This window comes from Cavia porcellus, unplaced genomic scaffold (genome assembly GCF_034190915.1).
Source record: "Cavia porcellus strain 051 isolate PalLab524CR breed Dunkin Hartley unplaced genomic scaffold, mCavPor4.1 scaffold_9, whole genome shotgun sequence".
Lineage (NCBI taxonomy): Eukaryota > Metazoa > Chordata > Mammalia > Rodentia > Caviidae > Cavia > Cavia porcellus.
The window spans coordinates 69,328,969-69,350,938 of record NW_026947492.1 but is presented as its reverse complement, the minus strand read 5'-3'; the positions used below and the strand labels follow the sequence as shown (position 1 = coordinate 69,350,938).

Sequence of the window (21,970 nt, the reverse complement as noted above, 5' to 3'; positions counted from 1 at the left end):
TGCTCTGGCTAGTTTTTCCAGTACTATATTAAGTAGGAGCAGTGATAAGGGACATCCTTGTCTTGTGCCTGATTTTAAAGTAAAGGCCTTCAGTTTTTTGGCCATTTAATATGATATTGGCTATTGGTTTGTCATAGATGGCCTTTATTATACTGAAGTAAAGACTATCTATTCCAATTTTCTGCAAGGTTCTTATAATAAATGATTGTTGTAGCTTATGAAAAGCTTTTTCTGCATCTATAGAAATGATCATGTGATTCTTTCGTTTGGCTCTATTCATATGGTGGATTACATTTATTGATGTATGTATGTTGAACCATCCCTGCATGCCTGGGATGAATCCCTCTTGGTCACGGTGTATGATCTTCTTCATGATTTGCTGCATCCTATTTGACAATATTTTATTAAGAATTTTGCATCTGTGTTCATTAGGGAGGTTGGTCTGTAGTTCTCTTTTTCAGTTGGGTCCTTCTCTGGTTTTGGTACTAGAGTAATATTTACTTCTAAGAATGATTTAGGGAGGATTGCTTCCCTTTCAATTTCATAGAAGAGTTTGAGGAGTGTTGGCATTAGGTCTTATTTGTATTTCTTGTAGAATTCTGCAGTGAATCTGTCTGGGCCTGGGCTCTTTTTGTAGGTAAATATTTAATTATGTTTTTTATTTCATTAATAGAAATAGGGTTATTCAGCAGTTTTACATCTTCATGACCTAGCTTTTGTACTTTATATGCTTCTAGGAATCTGTCTATTTCTTCTGTGTTATCAAACCTTTGAGAGTAGATGTTTTCAAAATAGGTTTTGATGATCTTCTGTATTTCTATTGGGTTTGTAGTGATTTCACCTCTTTCATTCCTTATTGCATGAATTTGGGTTTTTTTCCCCTTTTTAAAATAAGGTTGGCTAGGGGCTTGTCAATTTTATTTATTCTTTCACAGAACCAACTCTTTGATTCATTGACTTTTTGGATTTTTTTTTAGTCTGTATTGCATTGATTTCTGCTTTGATTTTTATAATTTCTTTTCTTCTTTTGGATTTGGGCTTGACTTGCTCTTCTTTTTCTAGATATTTGAGGTGTAACATCAGGTTAGTTATTTTTATTCGTTCATTTTCTGATGTGGGAACTCAGTGCAACAAATTTTCCTCTGAGGAGAGCTTACATTGCATCCCACAGATTCCAGTAAGTTGTATTTTGTTTTCATTTGTTCGTAGGTATTGTTTATTTTCTTCTTTAATTTCCTCTGTGACTCACTGATTACTAAAGAGTGTTTTATTCAGTTTCCATATGTTTGTGGGGTTTTTGCAATATCTTTTATCCTTAATTTCTAATTTCATAGCGCTATGGTATGTTAGCATGCAAGGGGTAATTTCAACCCTTTTCATTTATTTAAATATGTTATGTGAATTAATATATGGTCTATTTTAGATAATGACCCATGTACTGCTAATAAGAATTTGTATTATGTTGTTGTTGTTCGGTGGAACAGTCTGTATATGTCTATTAAGTCCATTTGTTCACAGGTGCGATTCAGTTCTTTTATTTCATTGCTGATTTTCTGTCTGGTTGATCTGTGCATTGGTGTCATTTGTGTGTTAAGGTCTCCTGTTAGTGTTGTGTTCCTGCTAATTTGGTTTTTCATTTCTGTTAGTACTTGTTTTATATAATTTGTTGCTCTGGAATTTGGTGCATATATATTTAAGATAGTTATCTCTTCCTGTTGGAGTTTTCCCCTAACCAGTATGTAGTGTCCTTCTTTATCCCTTCTGATCATTATTGGTTTGAAGTTCACATTGTCTGCAAACAGAATAGCCCCCCTGCTTTTTTGTGGGGGGGGGGATCCTGTTGCGTGAAGTATTGTTTTCCATCCTTTTACTTTCAGTCTGTGAGTATCCTTTTGGGTTAGATGGGTTTCTTGTAGACAACATATGGTTTGATTTTGTTTCTTGATCCATTCTGCCAGTCTGTTTCTTTTAATTGGTGCATTGAGACCATTTACATTAATGATTATAACTATTATGTATTGGTTTATTGTTAACACCTTATGTTTATGCTGTTGCATCTTTATCTTTCTGTTTTGTTTAATTGTCTGCTTTGTTTATTGGTTTTCTCCTACATGTATCTAGGCTGTCTTTCAGTATTCTTTGCAGGGTTGGCTTGGTGATCATGTAGTTTTTCAGCTGCTCTTTTTCATGGAAGTATGTTATTTCACCATCGATTTTGAAAGCCAGTTTTTCAAGGTACATCAGTCTAGGTTGGAAATCATTTTCCTTTAGGATCTGAAATACTTCACTCCATGCTCTTCCTGACATTATTTTTGTGCGGAGAAGTCTCCTGTGATTCTGATATGTTTTCCTTTATAGGTTATCTGTTATTTCTCTATGACAGCTTTTAATATTGTATTCTTTTGTTCGATTTCTGGGATGGTCATTATTATGTGTCTGGGTATAGTTTTATTTTGGTTATGGCTATTTGGAGTTCCATATGCTTCACTGGTCTTGATATCAGTTTCCAATCTCATGTTTGAGAAATTTTTGGCTATTACTTCTCTAAATATCCTCTTGACATCCTTTATGTTGGCCCCTTCATTTCATTTATCCCTATCAATCTTATGTTATTCCTCTTTGCATCATCTCGCAGGTGTTGAATTGTTATTTCCTGATTTCTTATTATTTTTAAAATATCTTTCCTTTTCTGTCCACTGGCTGCAATCTTGTCTTCGAGGTCTGAAATTCTATCTTCACATTCATTGAGGTGGTTTTTACAACTTTCAATGGAGTTTTTGATTTCCTGTATATCTCTTTGCATCTGCTTTATATATTCTGTTTATTATATTGTTATCCAATGATTCTATCATTTTGTTTAGTTCCTCCAATTTTTTAACTGTGTCTTCTTTAGATATTTTCAGCACTCCTTCATTCCTTTTATCATTTCTTCTTTTATCTGAGAGATTATTTCTGGTTTGAATTCCTTTAATGCTTCCCAGAGTTGCTTCTTTATTTTAGTTACTATTTTTTCTGGTATTACAGGTATTTGGCATGTATTTTCTTCTATGCACATGGCTCCTAGGCTTTCTTGGGATGGGCTGGATGTTTGAGATTGCATTTTGGTGTTTCTTTTTGTCATTTTCCTATATTTTCAAGCTTCAAGTATTGTTCCAAGTGAGTGAGTTAGGTCCACCAGGCTGGGACAGGGTTCTGTGCCTGGGCTGTTCTCACTGTTCCTGGCAGGAAGCTGTGGCCTGGCTCCCAGGTGAGGGAGAGAGGTCTGCCAGGCTGGGACAGGATTCCCTGCCTCTGCCCAACTCACTAGTCCTGACAGGAAGCAGTGGCCTGGTCCACAGGTGAGGGAGAGAGTTCCACCAGTTTGGGACAGAATTCCCTGCCTCTGCTTGACTCACTGGTCACTACAGGAAGCCATGGCCTGGTCACCAGGTGAGGGAGAGAGTTCCACCAGTCTGGGACAGGATTCTCTGCCTATGTCCAACTCACTGGTCCTGACAGGAAGCTGAGGCCTGGCCCCCAGATGAGGAGAGACTTCCGACAGGCTGGGACATGATTCCCTGTCTCTGCCCAACTCACTGGTCCTGACATGAAGCCGAGGCCTGGGCCCCAGGTAAGGGAGAGAGTTCTGCCAGGCTGGGTTGGGATTCCCTGCCTCCGCCTGACTCCTGTCCCTTATTTCTTTCATAATTATTTTCTCTGTGCCTCAACTGGGATATTATCTATACTAATTGCACTTTGTTCATTAAAGCATCTCATTAAGCTCTCTTGTTGAAATCTGTTTAAAGGAATCTGAAGGTAGCTATGACATTCATGAAAGACATTTGGAAATCAACAGATTCTGGTCAAAGCTCTAAAAACTTTTCATCTGCTATCCTACCATAAATCAGGGAGACTAAAAGCTAATAAGAGTGAGAAAGAAAAAAAATCTGGATCTGTTTCTGCTATTTTGGATGGGGTCTCTATTGAGTGATGATCACAGGAATTTGAAGTTTTCAAAGATGTGATATTAAGCATTCTTTGAATTTTCAAAAACAAAGACTCTACTTTAAAAATATGAAGCAAAAATGAATGTATGTGTTGTCAAATAAAGTATATAAACAGGAATAGAAATATCTTTAATCATTAATCAATCCAGGTGTACAGATAATAGCACCAATCTATATTTGTCTATTTATTTTCATGGGGTTTTTGTATATTGATATTAGTTACAGAGAACATCTTTCTAAACACAGAAAAATGCACAATACCCCTCTAGATTTATATACTGTCATTTATGCAGGACCAGTTACAAAGATTCCTGATTCCCAATGTTTGCATTATAAGAACAAACATGAAGGCCATCATTGAAATCTCCATCACTGAAATCATGGATTCATTCCTGTACCAATTCATTCCTGTACCAATCTCAAAAGTCAATAAAGGGCACTTTTCCATTCTCTGTCCCTCTTGCAGTCAAACAGGACCAAACCAAGGAAAAGCAACAATGAAGCAAGCAAAAATTGTTACAACTACCTAATCTTGTAAGGGGAAGATTTCAAGTAGTAATATTATCCAAGCATGTTAAAAGTCAGGTGAAGGCCACAGTGTTATCATGACGATGATGGGCTGAGATCAGCTGAACATTTCATAGATCATGTTTTAAGGAAGAAATGAAAAAGTTAGAGAAGTTCACCAGTGCAAAGAAGATGCAGGACCTTCCCTTACATAACGAGGTGGGGCCACTCAGAAGCCTTCTGCTTGACTCTATGCTGAACACTCACTGCTTCCTTCCATGATCTTCACTGCTATGGGCAGAGATTGGATGGAGTGAGAAGCATCTAGAGGCACCCCAATAAGTATCAACATCTAAAAATCATGGTCAAGAAGAAAAATTGAGAAAAGAAAGAAAGTATTTCAAATATAGAAGAACTGTCAGGGTTTTTTGAGATCGCAGAAATCACAGTGGGCAGACTTTGGAGAGGCAGATTACAGCAAATGGGAAAACATGTTGTTTTTCCCATTGTAGGATGTTACAGGCAGTTGTAGGATGATAACAGGCGGTTACTAGTAAGAAATGACAGAGGTTTCATTAGAAGTTTCAGCTTCTGGTTGAATGTAGAAGATTTAATGTAGAGAATAAATAGGAATCAAGAAAATAAAAACAATTAGTTCCAAAGACATTATCCGTATCTTTATAAAGAAAAGATGACTAAAGTCAAGGGAATTTTTTGGTATGAGGTAAAAGTGTCAGTGAATGCCAACAGATTGTGAAGACAAGAAATAGAAGTGCATCTATCAAAAGCATATTTTTTAGAAACTTCCTTTAGAAAAAAGTAATTAGTAATAAATCAATGTACCTTGATGTCTAAATTTTGTATGAAGGTTTGAATATGTGAAGCTTTACTTCTAGACACTTCATTTACCCTTGCAGAAGAAAAATTAATGTAACATTTGTTGTGTAAGGAAGTGCAAGTGTAATAAAAACTTGTATAAAGAAGCAAAGTATGATAAAAGCACATTATTACAGTCATTAAATAGGTGAAAGCACAGGCATCCAGCAGTAAGATCCCAGCTAAAATGAGTACTTTTTCTTATGCACATTTGTAGGTTTTCTTTCTGATCTGTTCCTCACTTTGGAGTAGGTAAAGCATGGCACAGAAGACAGATTTGTTCCAGGGTTGGTGTTGTAGGCCATTGATCTGGCAAGATGATCAATTTCGAAAACAGAGAATCAATTCAGTTGAGGAACTATAGTATTAGGCTTGAATGTAATTCTTTAAAAAGTTGTTAAGAATATGTCAATTAGAGGATTAACGTTATAAATTAAAACCAGCATTGGTTCATGTATTGATCATCTTCCCATAGAACAGGGTAATGGTTAACCTTTCATTGAAAAACAGACAGTGGCCAGCATAGTTTATTAAATTGGAATATATGCAAACCATTTACTTCTGGAACTCCTTCCCACTGATATGAACATGTAAAACTGATTGAAAACTGCTTGCCAGGAAGTGATATCCAAGTTATTGGGACTTAGATCAGGTTTCTAGAGGTTGATCATAGGAACACATGTGTGTGAGTGGGAAAGCCCGTCTTTGGAAATGAAGAGCTCTTCCTGGTCTCTTTATAATTCCATTCACAAGCGTCCTATCACTTAATGCTGAAGTATTCTAGCTTTTAAGCATTTACAGTGCTCTTAAGTAATATTGAGAGAACTCGTGAATTTCCCTTTTCTGGTTTGAAATCCTGATGGAGAAATATAGGACTTAAGCAGAAGCATAATGAAGTCCTTGCAATTAAAAATTAACTGTAGTTTTATTGTCCTATCTATTGGTACTTACATATGGTAAGAGATCACCAAAGAAAAAGTATGAAATTATAAATTCATACTGGTAGTGGTAGGAGGGGCCAGGAAGGGAGGGGCCAGGAAGGGCCAACTTTGTCTGCAAAGTCCTGACATGATCTAATTTGGAAAAGTCTTCCAGTATTTACACTTTTCTGAGTGGATGAGTGCTGAATGCGTTTGTTATAATGATTCTTGGAAACAGTTAAGTGGGTTCTGCACAGGACATTATTTCTATATTAAAATATCTTCCCAGTCTCAAATAATTAGAATTTCCTAATCTCAAAAAGAAGTTCTCGATTAAATCATTTTGTATGCTGCAAAATCACTGGGTTACCTTTACCGCAGCTCCTTGTCTCCTTTGAAATGCCCTCACAACCCTTTCACGAATCTTCTTGGTCTTAACTCCATAAACCATAGGATTAAGAGATGGTGGGAAGAGAAGATACACATTGGCCAAAAGACTATGGAACGTGGTGGTCAAAATGATATGTGAAAAAAGAGAAGAGGGCTGGTGTGTAAGAGATGAGGATGACACAGACATGAGAACCATGTCTGGACCGAGCTTCATGAGATGAGAGACAAAGAACAGCTTGAGCAATGAGGGCATAGGACAGACCAATGCAAAATAAGTCAACTCCAATGACCAGCAGTGCTGCCGTCAGTACATAAACATGGTTAGGTCAAGTGTCCCCGCATACCAGTTCCACTACAGCCATGTGCTCACAGAATGAATGTGGGTTCATATGGCTTGGACAGAAGCTCAGACACCCAATGAGGAAGGGACATTGGAGCATGAGCAGGGAGCCTTGGACCACTGCTACCACTGCAATGCGGGCAATGATGGTGTTGGTGAGAATAGTGGTATATCGAAGGGGGTGGCAAATGGCCACATAGCAATCAAAGGCCATTGCCAGCAGCACAGTGGACTCCATCTTTCAGAAGGCATGAATGAAGAACATCTGTGCCAGGCAGGCAGAGACAGAGATATGTCCAGGTCCACACCAGAGGATGACCCGTACCTGAGGCATTATCGAGAGGGAGGCAGCCAAATGGATGCTTGAGAGCATGCATAGGAAAAGGTTCACATGCTTGTGCAGGGCAGGTTCAGTGGCAAAAACAATCAGGATGCCTAGACTGCCCACCATTTTGGCTGTACCCCAGGCAGCACACCGGGAGTGAGAGCCATGAATGGAATTGCTCCCGATCTGGAATGCTCAGGAGAAAGAAGATAGAAGGGTTCATGTTGGTGCGATTAGGAGACCCCATAGTTTTGCTGAAAGTGCTGGACACCACTCGTGAGAAATCCCTGCACCAAATCACACTACCTGAAGAGACAACAGAACAGGGATATAAATGAGACTGCAGTAATGGTTATTAACTCTAGGATGTCTGGCAGGCTTCATTATCCTTATAACAGCATTAATTATATCACCAATACCCAGGGTTAAGGAAATGACATGGGTTAATACTTGCAAAAAGTTTTGCATAGTGTCTAATGTGTAACACTTGCCTAGGAAATAAACATGAAGAATAACTCAAATATACATTGAAATGAACTAGGATTATCTCCTACCTAGGGCCTCTGCAAAAAAATATTTAAAAAGAGAGATATACTCTATTTTTCTTCTCAGGAACATGCTTGAATTCTCACATGTTTTTATGAAATATAGAAGAGATTATCTGGAACTATTAGTGTAGAATGTAAATTGCAATCACAGTTCACTGGATAAAGTTGGATGTTGTTTTTCATGTCCTATAAATTGGAACAGGTTCTGACTAGGAAATTAATTCTTAACTATTGCTCCTTTTAATTTTAATTTTAATTTTGATTTTTACATTTTATTTTAATATCACACTATTAGCTTCTACTCTTTTCATTAGTGAACAGATATTTTCACATATCCCCGATCACTTTTATCTGAAAACTTCATATGACTCTACACCCAGACTTAGACATTACCCAGTTTCCTTCCCCCATTATACTGAAATTAAGCCTTTTTAGACGTCGTTCTATCTCTAAAAGAGAAACTTTTGATATTTCTCTTCCTCTCCTGTGACAATCCTTTATTGATATTATATCTACAGTGCTTGGTGGTTTCAAAGAAAACATAATCAGATGCGTCTCTTTATCCTTCCATAAGGATGTGAAGTCATTTTATAAGATCACATTAAGTTCTACCTACACAGTAATGCTTCATCTCTCATGAGGGAAAAATCTCATACTGTTCTCTTGTTTGCTTTGTCTTTGCCAAACTTAGCTACTTACAGAACAGATCCCTAGTGAGGGGATACTTAAGCTAAAAGTAATCATGCAGAATATGGGGAGCAACAGTCAGGGGAAGAGGCAGGGGAATAATCATTAGTACATAAGTGTAGAAATCATTTCAGCTGCGTGTCTTCAAAATACAAAGGAACACATTACTGCTTGGAAGTTTATATTCATTTATTTAAACAGAAATTTTTCATAGATTTATCAGATTTATCTCAGAAGTTATTCATGAATCATAATGCATACATAATATAAAGTTAATATAAAAGGACTAGGGAATTTAGAGAGCTATAAAATAGTTATCCAAAAATAACCCATTGCCATAATTGTTTCTTATTCTCAGTGTGTACATGTCAAAAGAGAGAAGGGATAAACTCTGTTATCCCTTATTGGACCAGGTACTTGATGTACATAGTTACTGGAAGGTAAGTCTAGAGAAGAGGCTTGTCTATTGTTGGAGCCCAAAGGTGTTTCTTCCTCACAATGTATGAGGCTTTAAGAACCTAAACAATACCAGAAAGCCCATATATGTTGGTAAACAAGATCAACTGTCAATTTTTGTTACTGATTTCACAGACATACAAACTAACGAAAGAAACAGAGGTTGGTGGCAGTCACAGCTCAGAGCCAGTAAACCCTATGACAGTTACAGAAGAGAGGGGTAAGTATTAGTCTTAGCAGGCTTGCATATGAAGAGTCTTGAAGACTGATATGTGAGCTTATACCTGGGAATGCAGAATAGCAGTGATCTAAGTTTTCAGGTAACCTAGCTGAGGTCCTACTTTTCTTTAAAAAAATAAAAAAAGTAAGGTGCAAGTTTTGACTCTACTCTTCTTGTTGTGATTTGCGTTTCCTGGACTCCCACTTGATTTGAGTTAAGAGTGTACACCACATCTAACACTTACTTTCTCATATTCCTTGAGGATCCAAGACATTTCAAAGGAGTAGAATCTTTGAGTTTTTATGGCATCAAGGTAAAAAATAAGTTAAAACCACAAAACTGAAAATAAATCTGTGTTTCCCTCTTTTGGTAATGTTGGCTTGAACAAGTCAAGATTTTCTGGGAATGCTATATTTTCCTTATCTACCCAAAAGAAATAAACTTTTTTCAATGTTGTAAAAACTTCAAAAAAGTACCTAAATTTATTTTTGGAGCATAGAAGATGTTCAATGCATTGCATGTCTTATTACCACCATCTTCGTTTAACAAGGAAATAACGACATATTCAATACAGAATTCTTTCTGTAGTTTCTTAACCAATAGAATCTAGTTTTAGCTTTGCAGTATATGTAATAAAAACTAGTTTATACCTAATTTAATTTATTCCATTGTAGGGCAAACTTCTTTAATTTTTTTTCCTGTAAGTCTTTCAGAATCAGATGACAATAATTAGAGACTGGAAATCCACTTTCCTGAACTCTTGGAATTGAATTAGATGCATTCAGTTGTTCATTTCATGATTCAGCTTTGTTTATTGAGTTAACATGAGACTCTGCTCAACATAGATAAAAATATCTTGGTTATGAATACACCAACAGAGTGATTCCCATTCACTACATTTCTTGCCACTACCTGGTCTATTTACATGTCTACAGTTTTCAGTCGCTCATTCATAGCTAGGAGGCCTAAATGGTAATTCTTCAAGGTACCATCCTGCCCTTTAGGTCTCTAGTTCTATGCTTTTATGACTTTTATTTCTGTCATAGGTATTTCACTCAATCATTAATGTATGTTGCAAAAATTTGTGGTGCTGGGGAGCAAAAATGACACATAAAGTGAGTATTACGAATGAAAAACAAGACACAGCAAGCAGAATAGTATATGACATTATAAAAACAATCAAAATAAATATAATATTAGATTAACATTATGCTTTTTGAAAAATAGTAAGTGGTGGCAGATACTTGTGGATTAAAAGTGAGAAATGTGTGATAAATGGCAAAATTTTGAAGCATCTCTTAGTGCTTCTAAATCAGGAATATAAAAGAATCTATTATCACTCTACATGCTTTGGGAATTTTACTGGGAGTTAGAGCCACGAAATAAGAAAAAAACAAAGAAATATAAATAATATGACTATAAGGGAGTGTAAGAGAATCTACAAAGATTTGTTAGACTAAAGGATCTAACAAGATTATTATATACATAGCATAAACAGGTAAAAATTACAGAATGAGAAATTTTTATGAGTTGGATATGTGTCATAAAAGAGGTCATTGCATATATATATATATATATATATATATATATATATATATACCTGAATGAAAGATTTAATTCCATGAATGTATCAAGTCCTTCAATAAATTCATACATTGGATGTTACTCCAATTAAAATCCCAAGAGAAATCAATACTACTTGAATAATAACATTTATTTTTTTTTAAATGAACTTTAAAATGTTTAAAATACACTCTCAGAACAAGGTGGAGAATCTTGCTTCACTCCACTTTCTGAATTATTAAAATATATGTTTTTAAAAGTATTATGAGAGTAACACCTGATAAAAATGAAAAAAAGGCTCAGAACCAGGCTCATATATTTATTTGACATAGACATCATCACTAATCAGAAAAGATACAATAAGCTAATTATTAGTTAAAATTTACATTGATATTTACATAATAAAATATCATTTCATGAATATGATCATTTCACTGGAACTGGGCGTCAGGAAGTGAGTGTCAGTGCACCATCCCAACACCCAGGAGTTTGGGATCATCACTCCCACCCATCAAGGAACTTCCAGGCTTCCTGCCACACGTGATCAGCTCCCCAGGTATTTGGCCAGCCTGCAACAACTTCCCAGGTCCCTGCCTTGTTAGACCGGCTTCACTTGTCTTGGGCCAGCCTGCCCACTTGATCCTGGAAACTGAGCAGCTAGAGGTGAGTGTCCCTGCACCATTCCAAGCCCCATGAGTTTAAGATTATTGCTCCCACTGGCCAAGGAACGTCCCAAATCCATGCTAAACTCAACCAGATCTGCAGGTCCTCAACCTGCCTGCCCCACCCACAGTGACCCTGTCTCAATTCGGGGAACTGGGTATCAGGAGTCCCAGGAGTGGAGAGCATAGAAGACGATTGCCAACAGGCCTTGGGGAAGCCTTCAAACAACACTTGAAATGTGAAAAAATGAGAAAATGACAAAATGAAAGACCAAAATACAATCTCAAACTTCCAGCCCATCCAAAGAAACCTTAGGAGCTATGTACATAGAAGGAAATATATTCCATACACCTGAAATACCTAAATAAGAGCAACTAAATTGAAGAAGCTCAAAGAAGCTTTAAAGGAATTCAAACTGGAAATGATCTCCCAGGTAGAAGAAGAAATGATAAAAGTAATGAAAGAGATGCTGAACACATCTAAAGAAGACACAGTTTAAAAATTAGAGGAACAAAACAAAAAAAAAATAGAACCCCTGGATGAATAATATAAGAAAAAATCAGAATACATGAAGCAGATTCAAGAGATATACAAAAATCAAAAATTACATTGAAAGTTATCAAAACTACCTCAACAAAAATGAAGATAGAATATCAGACCTCGAAGACAATATTGCATCTAGTGAACAGGAAAGGAAAGATCTCTTAAAAATAACAAGGAATCAGTTAATAACAATCCAACATCTGCAAGATGACTCAAAGAAAAACAACATAAGTTTGATAGGGATAAATGTAAAAGAAAGAGACAACCCAAAGGATATCAAGAGGATATTTAGAGAAATAATAGTTGAAAATTTCCCAAACATGAGAATGGAAACTGACATCAGGATCAGGGAAGCATATAGAACTCCAGATAGCCATAACCAAAATAAAGCTACATCCAGACACCAGAAATCCAACAATAGAATAGAATATTAAAAGCTGACAGAGAGAAAAGACAGATCACCTATAAAGGAAAAGCTATTAGAATCACAGCAGACTTCTCAGCACAAACAATAAAGTCAAGAAGAGCATCGAATGAAGTATTTCAGATCCTAAAGGAAAATGATTTTCAACCTAGACTGATGTACCCTGAAAACTGTCCTTCAAAATTGATGGAGAAGTAAGATACTTCCATGACAAAGAACAGCTGAGGAACTTCATGATCACTAAGCCAGCCCTCCAAAGAATACTGCAAGAAAGTTTACATAGACTTAGGAAAAACACACTAAACAAAGCAGACAATTAAACAGAATGGAAAGATAAAGATGCAACAGCAAAAAATGTCAACAATAACCAATATACAACAGTTATAACCATTAATGTAAATGGTCTCAATGCACCAATTAAATGAAAGAGACAGGCAGAATGGATCAAGGAACAACATCCAACATCCTGTAGACTTTCTACAGGAAACCCATCTAACCCAAAAGGATCCTCAAAGACTGAAAGTCAAAGGATAAAAAACAATACTTCATACAACAGGAACCCACAAAAAAGTGAGGGTAGCTATTTTTTTGCAGATAATGTGAATTTCAAACCAAGAATAAACAGAAGAGATAAAGAAGGTCATTGCATGCTGATTAGGGGAAAATTTGAAGAGGAAGAGATAACAATTTTAAATATATATGCACCAAATTCCACACAAAGCAATTATTAATAGAAATGAAAAATCACATAATACCACAATTAAAACAAGAGATCTTAACACACCATTGACAACCAGGGACATATCAAATAGACAAAAAGTCAGCAAAGAAAGAACAGAACTGAATCACACCTGTGGACTTGATAGACATATACAGAATATTCCATCCAACAATGTCAGAATACACATGCTCATCAGGAGTACATGGGGAACTCTCTAAAATAGACCATATTCTAGCCCACAGAACATATTTAATAAATGCAACAAAATTGAATTTATCCCTTGCCTGTTATTGGATCACAGCACCATGTAACTAGAAATTAATAATAAAAATTGCAAAAATCCCATGAACACATGGAAATTGAATAACACACTCTTTTAAAAATTTTATTTAAAGAAGAAAAGACAAACAGTATAAGAATACAAATAATACAGAATTTCAAAAAACTTGTAAGAAATCACTAGTTAATAGATTACATATTGTCATCTTAGAAATAGCTGTTCAAGTTACAGGATAAAAGCATACAAAGTGAACATTCAAACGCTGAGACTGCAAATAATTATGTTCAGTTATCCAACAAAAACTTATTAATATGGTCATCTATTTTAACACACATAAACACACTTGCAGTTCTATCCTTTAGAGCACTTTTTTCCTCTCTTTTTTACAACAGCATTTACACACTTTGGGTTTTATTACTCCCATAGTTCTTATTACTTTTTTGGAAGAGAATAAAACCAAATATGACAAAACAAAGCAGTCAGTAAAAGCAAAGCATGGATATAGTACATGGTATCAAAACAGAATAACATACTCTTGAGCAATCAGTAGATCACAAGGGAAATTAGAAAATAAATTGAACAATACCTACAAGCAATGAAAATACAAATACAACTTACTGAAATCTGTGGTATGCAATGAAAGCTGTCCTCAGAAGAAAATTTATTGCACTGAGTTCCCACATCAAGAAAACAGAATGAATACAAATAAATAAGCTGATGCTCCACGTCAAACATCTAGAAAAAGAAGCGCAAGTCAAACCCAAAGCCCAAAAGAAGAGAGGAGACTATAAAAATCAGAGCAGAAATTAATGCAATAGAGAATAAGAAAACAATCCAAATAACCAATGAATCAAAGAATTGGTTCTTTGAAAGAATAAATAAAATTGGTAAGCATCTACCAACCTTGATTTTAAAAGGGAAAAACAAGCTCAAATTCATGCAATAAGAAATGAAAAAAGTGAAATCACTACAGACTCTGTAGAAATACAGAAGATCTTCAACACCTATTTCAAAAACTTCTACTCTTGTAGGTTCCATATCACAGAAGAAATGGACAGATTCCTAGAAACATATGAAGTACCAAATCTGGTTTAAGAAGATGTAAAACTTCTGAATTACCCAATTTCTATTAATGGAATTAAAAAGGTAATTAGTCCTTACCTACAAAGAAGTGTCCATGCCCAGATGGATTCACTGAGGAATTCTATAAGAAATAGAAAGAATACTTAATACGGACACTCCTCAAACTCTTCAATGGAATTGAAATGGAAGCAACCCTTCCTGAGTCATTCCTGGAAGAAAATATTACTGTAGTACTAAAACCTGAGAAAGACCCAACTAAAAAAGAGAACAACAGGCTAATGTCCCTAATGAACACAGATGAAAAAATCCTCAATAAAATATTGGCAAATAGGATTCAGCAAATTATCAAGATTATACACCATGACCAAGTGGGATTCATCACAGGCATGCAGGGATGGTTTACCATATGTAAATCAATAAATGTAATCCACCACACCAATAAAGCCAAAAGTAAAAATCACATGATCATTTCTATAGGTGCAGAAAAAGCTTTTGATAAGGTCCAACACTAATTCATGATAAGAACCTTACAGAAAATTGGAAAAGAAGGTCTTTACCTCAATAGGATAAAGGCCATCTCTGACAAACCAACAGCCAGTATCATACTAAATGGCCAAAAATTGAAGGGCTTTACCTTAAAAATCAGGCACAAAACAAGGATGTCCCTTACAACTGCTCCTATTTAATATAGTACTGGAAATACTAGTGAGAGTGAGTGACGGGAGTGGAGCCATTCCATAAATAGCGGGGCTCCGGTGGACGACATTCTGGGACCAGGCTTGACTGGGAAGTACAATGGGCCACAGGGACTTCAGTCAGTTGTTCCCTTCCCAACCAAGATTGGTGGAGTGAGCTAGGCCTGGGTCACATGACCCAGCTGAGTCCCAAAGATTATCCGAGGTCAAGTCCATGAAGTGGTGGTGCACACTAACCACATTGGACCAGTGGGTCCTTGGAGGTTTGGCTGGTCCAGAGGGGAGGCACCACAAAGTAATACAGTAGTACAGGCCACAGCAGCTTGATTGATCTGGAGGGGAGGGGCCAGCATATGCTGTCTCTGTCTGCAACTCATTAGCACACTGCAGTGTAAAGAGTCATCTAGCCAGCGTGCTTCCGGGGAATTGTAACCAACAAAGAAAAAAACTGGGGCGTCCTTTAAGAAACAAAAAAGATGGGGGAGGAAGCAACAACAAAAGTCCCCAGGCCCCAACCCTGAGAACATTGAGCCAGGACAGGTAAATACAAAGGAGAATGAGAACAGCAAACATGCAATATCAGACACAAGCACCAGTGGACATAAAGAGATATATTTGGGACCTCATAGACGAGTTCAAAAGTGAAATATTTAGCCAAATAAAGGAAGATATAAGATTAATAAAAGAGATACTAAGGACCCCTCAAGCAGACACAGACAATTGAAGGGAGGAACTCAAACACAGGAGAGAACCATTTGGTGAAGAATAAAAAAAAATAGAATATATGAAGCAGATTCAAAGAGATCACCATGAAATTAAAAATTCTATGGAATGATTGCAAATCAGCTTAAAGGAAAGTAAAGATAGATTATCCAAACTGGAGGGCAATTTTGTAATGTGGGAGTATGAAAGGGAAAATTTTTAAAATAACAAGGAAACAAGCAGTAACAATACAAAGGCTAGAAGATGACAAAAGAATCTATAACTTGAGAATAAAGAATGTGAATGAAGAAGCTGAGGTACAAACAAAGGAACTATAAAGGTTATTCACAGAAACAATTAAGGAAAACTTCCCAAACATAGGAAAAAGAAATGATATTCTGATATATGAGACATGCATAACTCCAGTCACCTACAACCAAAACGAAGCTACACCCGTGCATATAGTAATCAAGATCCCAGAAATTCAATATAAGAACAGAATATTAAAAGCTGTTAGAAACAAGAAACAGATAACCTACAGAGGAAGGCCCATCAGAATAACAGCACACTTCTCGACACAAGCCATCAAGTTAAGAAGAGTCTGGAGTGAAATATTCCAATCTCTGAAAGAAAATAACCTCCATCCCAGATTTATATACCCTGCTAAACTGTCTCTAGAAATTAATGGAGAAACAAGATGCTTCCAAGACAAAGAGAAACTTGGGAAATTTGTAACCACCAATCCAGCTCTACAGAAAATACTACAGGGCATCATAGAGAGAGAGAGAAGTACTAGGATTCCAGGAACAATGGCAGAGAGGCCTCAGTGAATGGAGCAGAAAACAGAATGAAGAAGATAAGGAGACAACTGATGGCAAAAAAGAGCATAACAGAAATGTGGCAGAGAACATTTTACTCAAAACTGTTATGATTGATAGTATCAAGTCTGAGACTATAGGCAACTACACTGAAGATGACAAGACTCTACGATACACATTCTGGTTTGATAACTTCCAGTTTTTGAAGTTCTATACTATATACAAAGTTATGTTTTTATTAATACTGTTATGTACTGACATATTCAATTATACTATGTCTGATGATACAGCCAATTCTATTGAGGATAACAAGAGACAATACCAGAACAACGGTAGAATAATTTGTACAACAATCTTATATGTTTACTTTGTTTCATGTGTTTATAGGAATATATTTGTTTTGCCTTGTTTTGTTTCATCTCTCCCTATAATATAGAAAGAATAGAAATCCATGTTAAGACTCATGCAGGTTTAGAATCTATAAACAGTTTATGAGAACTGATCTTATGACACATGATGAAATGAACAGATACTTTGAAGAAAAAGAGATACTAAAATACCCAGTGCTGACCCTGGAGTGTCATAATGTGAAACCCAGCAATAGTATTATTTTTGGTTCAGAGTGATATTAGCCTGGTTGGGTTTGTTCAATCAAAACATAATTGAAGATATGGATAACTGAATGTATGTTTAAGTATATAGAATTAATGACCATATTTCTAAGTTTTTGTTGGATAGTAGAACAGAACTGGTTGAAGTCTCACTGTCTGAATCCCCACTTTATATCCTTTACTTTAGTATCTTGAATAACTATTTGTAAGAGGACAATCTGTAATCACCAATTAGTGATTTTTTACTGTTTACTTTTTTCTTTGAAAGTATGTATTATTTATACCCATTTTCTATTTTTTGTTTTGTCTTTCTTTAAATAAAATTTTAAAAATAAATAAATAAATTAACATGCTGCATTGATTGAGCAGTACCTTTCCTCCCATCAGGAGGATAAAGACTCCACCTGACCCTAGTTTGCCTCTTCTTTATTTTCTCATCCTCTCATGGTCCTCAATCCGAAGAACCTCAGGAGCCATATGGATCGCAATATATGGCACCAGAATATGGACAAGGTAAAAGACTGAGGGCAAGGGCATGTGTATGCAATTTGAGGGACAATTGCATTGGCATAGGTCAATAGTCATCACTGGAGTGTATTGACATTGGCTTCATCAGGTGTAAAGAAAGGCATACTAAAATTCCCTTGTTCTCTATGGCCAGTCACAAATGGTCCTGAGAGAAAGCACTTCCCTGGGAAAAATAATGAAGTATATTGATTATATCAGTTAGATAACTGTGCGGCAAAGTTATTCAAAAGATTCACAAATGGATAAGGAATTATTTGTTGTATGCTTGATTCCAGTATTTACATTCCTTCTATGGATCTGGATTAGACACAGTCTTAATAATCTTAAACTTCTTGAAACAAATACAAGGGATCTGGCTTCAGGCACTGTTTCAAAATCAAGTCCCAAGCAGGGAAAAGATGGTGGCATGACTGCCACCCTGATAACTTTAACTGAGCCACAAGTGGCAACTCCTGCCTCTTCAGCTCAAACAAATGTTCCTGCATCTCTGGTTGGTACTTTCACCTCTCAAGGAGTACAACTGTTTTCTCTGCCTCTCCTGTAGTTAGTACTAAAGAAAACCAGACAGGTGGAGGAATACATGGAAGGTTTTCAACATATCTATCCCGTTACAGAGCTAAGAGTCCCCAATAATCTGGGGCAAGTAATACACCACCATGAGGCCATACTCTTTAAATCATTAAAAGAATTATTTATCTTGGGTTTCATAAAGCCTCTAGGATAGCAAGTTATGGCCCCAAATGATTGGAAAGGCATAGCTAAAACATGTTTAAGTCTGGGGGATTATTTGTTATGGAAAGGAATTTTTTTTTTTTTGAATAGTGCACAGACCAAGCCATGCACAATGCTGCTCAGAACATAGCTATTACAAAAGATATGCTAATCAGGGAAGGTGTCTTTGCTGACACAGGCAATCAGCTTGCTTTTTATATGCAAGTGTATGACCAGGTTAGAGTAGCAGCCAGGAGAGCCTGAAGGGAGCTCCCTTCAAGGGTGAGACCTGCCTGGATTTGACTTCTGTTAATCAGGGTCCAGATGAACAATTTCAGGATTTTACTGCATGTTTATTACAAGCTAGTGAGAGAGTTATAAGTGACTAAATTAATAGTCCCACAACTGATTTTTGAAAATGCAAACAAATGGTGCAAAGAAGCCTTAGGAACCCACAAAATAAAGCTACACTGTCTGAGATGATTCAGATTTGGGTAGATATTAACCCCTCATATGTACGTGGGGCCACTTTGACAGCAGCTACCACTCAGTTCATAAACTGGCATCCTTAAAAAAGGGAAAGAGGGTTGGGGATTCAGCTCAGTGGCTTAAGTGCCTGCTGGCATAAGCGAGGTCATGAGTTCGATCCCGGGCAGCAAAAAAAAAAAAAAAAAAAAAAAAAAAAAAAGGAAAAAGCAGGGTTATCTGTTTTTGTTGCAGAAGGACATATTGCTGGAAATCATTCTGTTGCTGCACCTGTGAGGGCAGCACAACCCTTGCCTGTCTCTTCCATATATCCTCAGACCTGCACAATATGTCGCTGAGGATATCATTATCAGAAAAGAGCAAAACAGTAATAAAAATATTTGCCTTCAAAGAGATGGTAGAAGGAAGTAAGTCCCCCCTATTTGCTATGTCAACCTCCCAGGAGACACTCAGATCTCTGGTTCCCATTTGCTAATGCTGGAGGGGTGGGGTGGGGGAGAGAAGACGGATAGAGGAATGGGATATTTGGTTCTAGGCCATGCATTAACATCAGTAGGTTCACTATTGCTTTACAAGGGGGAAAGCTGGTTGTTTACTTTCACAGCATCCTAAGTTCCAACATGGTGTGGATCTCAAGAGCTGCTGCTGGTTCTCCCCATGGAAGGGTCACAGTTTGCCAGACCACCACCCCTTACCAGGGAGGAGAGGTGCTTGCTTGGCTTTCCAGTGTCCTAAGTTCCAACATGGCATGAATGTCAGGAGCTGCTGCTGGTTGTCCTCCTGGAAGGGCCACAGTGTGCCAGACCACCACCACTTACCAGGGAGGGAAGGTGATTGCTTGGCTTCCCAGTGTCCTAAGTTACAACATGGCATGGATCTCAGGAGATAATGCTGGTTCTCTTCCTGGAAGGGCTGCAGTGTGCCACATTGCCACCGCTTGCCAGAGAGGGGAGGTGCTTGCTTGGCTTCCCAGTGTTCTAAGTTCCAACATGGTGGGGATCCCAGGAACTGCTGCTGTTTGTCCCCCTAGAAGGGCCGCAGTTTGCCAGACCACCACCTCTTACCAGGGAGGGGAGGTTCTTGCTTGGATTCCCAGTGTCCTAAGTTCCAGCATGGCATGGAACTAAGGAGATACTGCTGGTTCTCCCCCTTGAAGGGCTGCAGTTTGCCAGACCACCACTGCTTACCAGGGAGGGGAGGTGCTTCTGTCAGGTGTTTTTAAATTATTTGTCTCCATGTGTTGTTAACTGTTCCGCTTTTAACTCTTTGTGCTAGGCTCAAAATTTCCATTTACAAAATGTTCTCTTGGTCATTTTTTCATTAATACTTATCTCAAGTCTCTTTTCTTCAAGTGTTACTTTCTCATCTCTCATGGCTGTCACCTTAGCCATATTCTCTGAATATTTCTGTTCTGCCTTCCTTGGGTCTCAAGCAGTCTCATTTCTGCCCTGAAGTAAGTTTCAAGATTTTGCATTTCTTAGAATACCCAAATCAATCAAAGACCTTATTGAGCTTCTACACCTTAGTGAGAATGACTTTGTGCTATTTTAGTTCCCTATCACATCACACTATTGCAGCAGCTACAATTGCAGCCTCCGGAAAGTGCAAGTTGGCCAACACCACCGAGTATGTGATTTACATTGGTCCAGAAATCAGTGAAGCACCCAGGAAATCTTCAGGGTTTGCAGCCTCCTGACTGAGAGTTCCTCTGCTCATAGTGAGGGCTGAGCAGTCCCTAACAGGGAAATGCATGGGAGTAATCTTGGAGCTGGTGATTTCATTTGAACACTGTGCACTAGATTTGGATTTAGAAAGGTAAAGGTGCATTTCACTACATTTTGTGACTTCTAGCTCATTTCTCTTGCTGCTACACCCTGATTGGTTTGCAGGAAATAACATAACATTTTATAGTAATAAAGCTCAGTTGCTTACTTGTGAGTGGCAAGATCTTCCTGTTGAGGGAATTTATTCAGGCAGACATTGGGCAACAAGCTTTTGTAAAACCTGTAGCAACTTTGTAGTGTTAATGGGGTTTGTATATGAATATTTTTGGTACTTTCCCTGGGTCAGAGAAGGGAGATTATTTTGAAATCTCTGTGCTACTTCTCCAAACTGGGATTTATATAGTTATGAGCCACACAGAAATTTGTGATGTGATTGTCTTATGTGTGGGTGCCTGAGGAGTTTTTCACAGAAGTTTTCAATTTCCTTTATTTGTGATAATATACTGTCTTATTGATCTATTGTGGATGCTTAACCAATACGTTTTCAGTGTTTATTTCTGATCTGGTCTCATGATTTTCTTAGTGAGCTATTGTAGAAGATTTTCTTGGGGTTAAATGTCAATAGCTGTAGGATCCTTAGCACTGTCTCTCTTATCTGTTTTGTCCTTACCCAATATAAAATGGGATTCAGGGCATGGGGACAGCAACATTCATATTAGCAAACAGTATGTGGATGTAGTGAAGATGCTGTGGCCAAGGCAATGTGTCATGAAGGAGAAGAGGGTTGGGAGGTAGAAAGCAAGCATGACACAGACATGTGAGCCGCATGTGCTAAGTGCCTTGAGGCTAGCATCCCAGGATGGGAGGTGGAAGACTGCTCAGAGAGGAAAATCTAATCACAGAGAGATCAATGTAGCCCACTGAAAAGGCAACTAATCCATAAATGACATTGACCCTAATACTGCCATGAGCTAAATTTGCCAAACCTGTGAGTTCATAATAGATGTGGGGAATAATTTAAACACCACAGAAAGGCAATCTCACAAAGACAAATATGAATGGAGTCATAAACACTAAGTTCCTAAGTATGATGACTGTTCTGAGGATCGCATTGTAGCCGTCTATAGGCATGACTGTCAGCACCACAGGCTCCCATCAAGTAC

At 37.3% G+C, this 21,970-nt stretch overlaps 1 pseudogene; it reads right to left on the bottom strand.

The window, feature by feature from the left end:
* Positions 1–6,647: 6,647 nt before the first annotated feature.
* Positions 6,648–7,609, bottom strand: LOC106026621 (olfactory receptor 52P1-like; annotated as a pseudogene).
* Between the last annotated feature and the right edge of the window lie 14,361 nt (positions 7,610–21,970).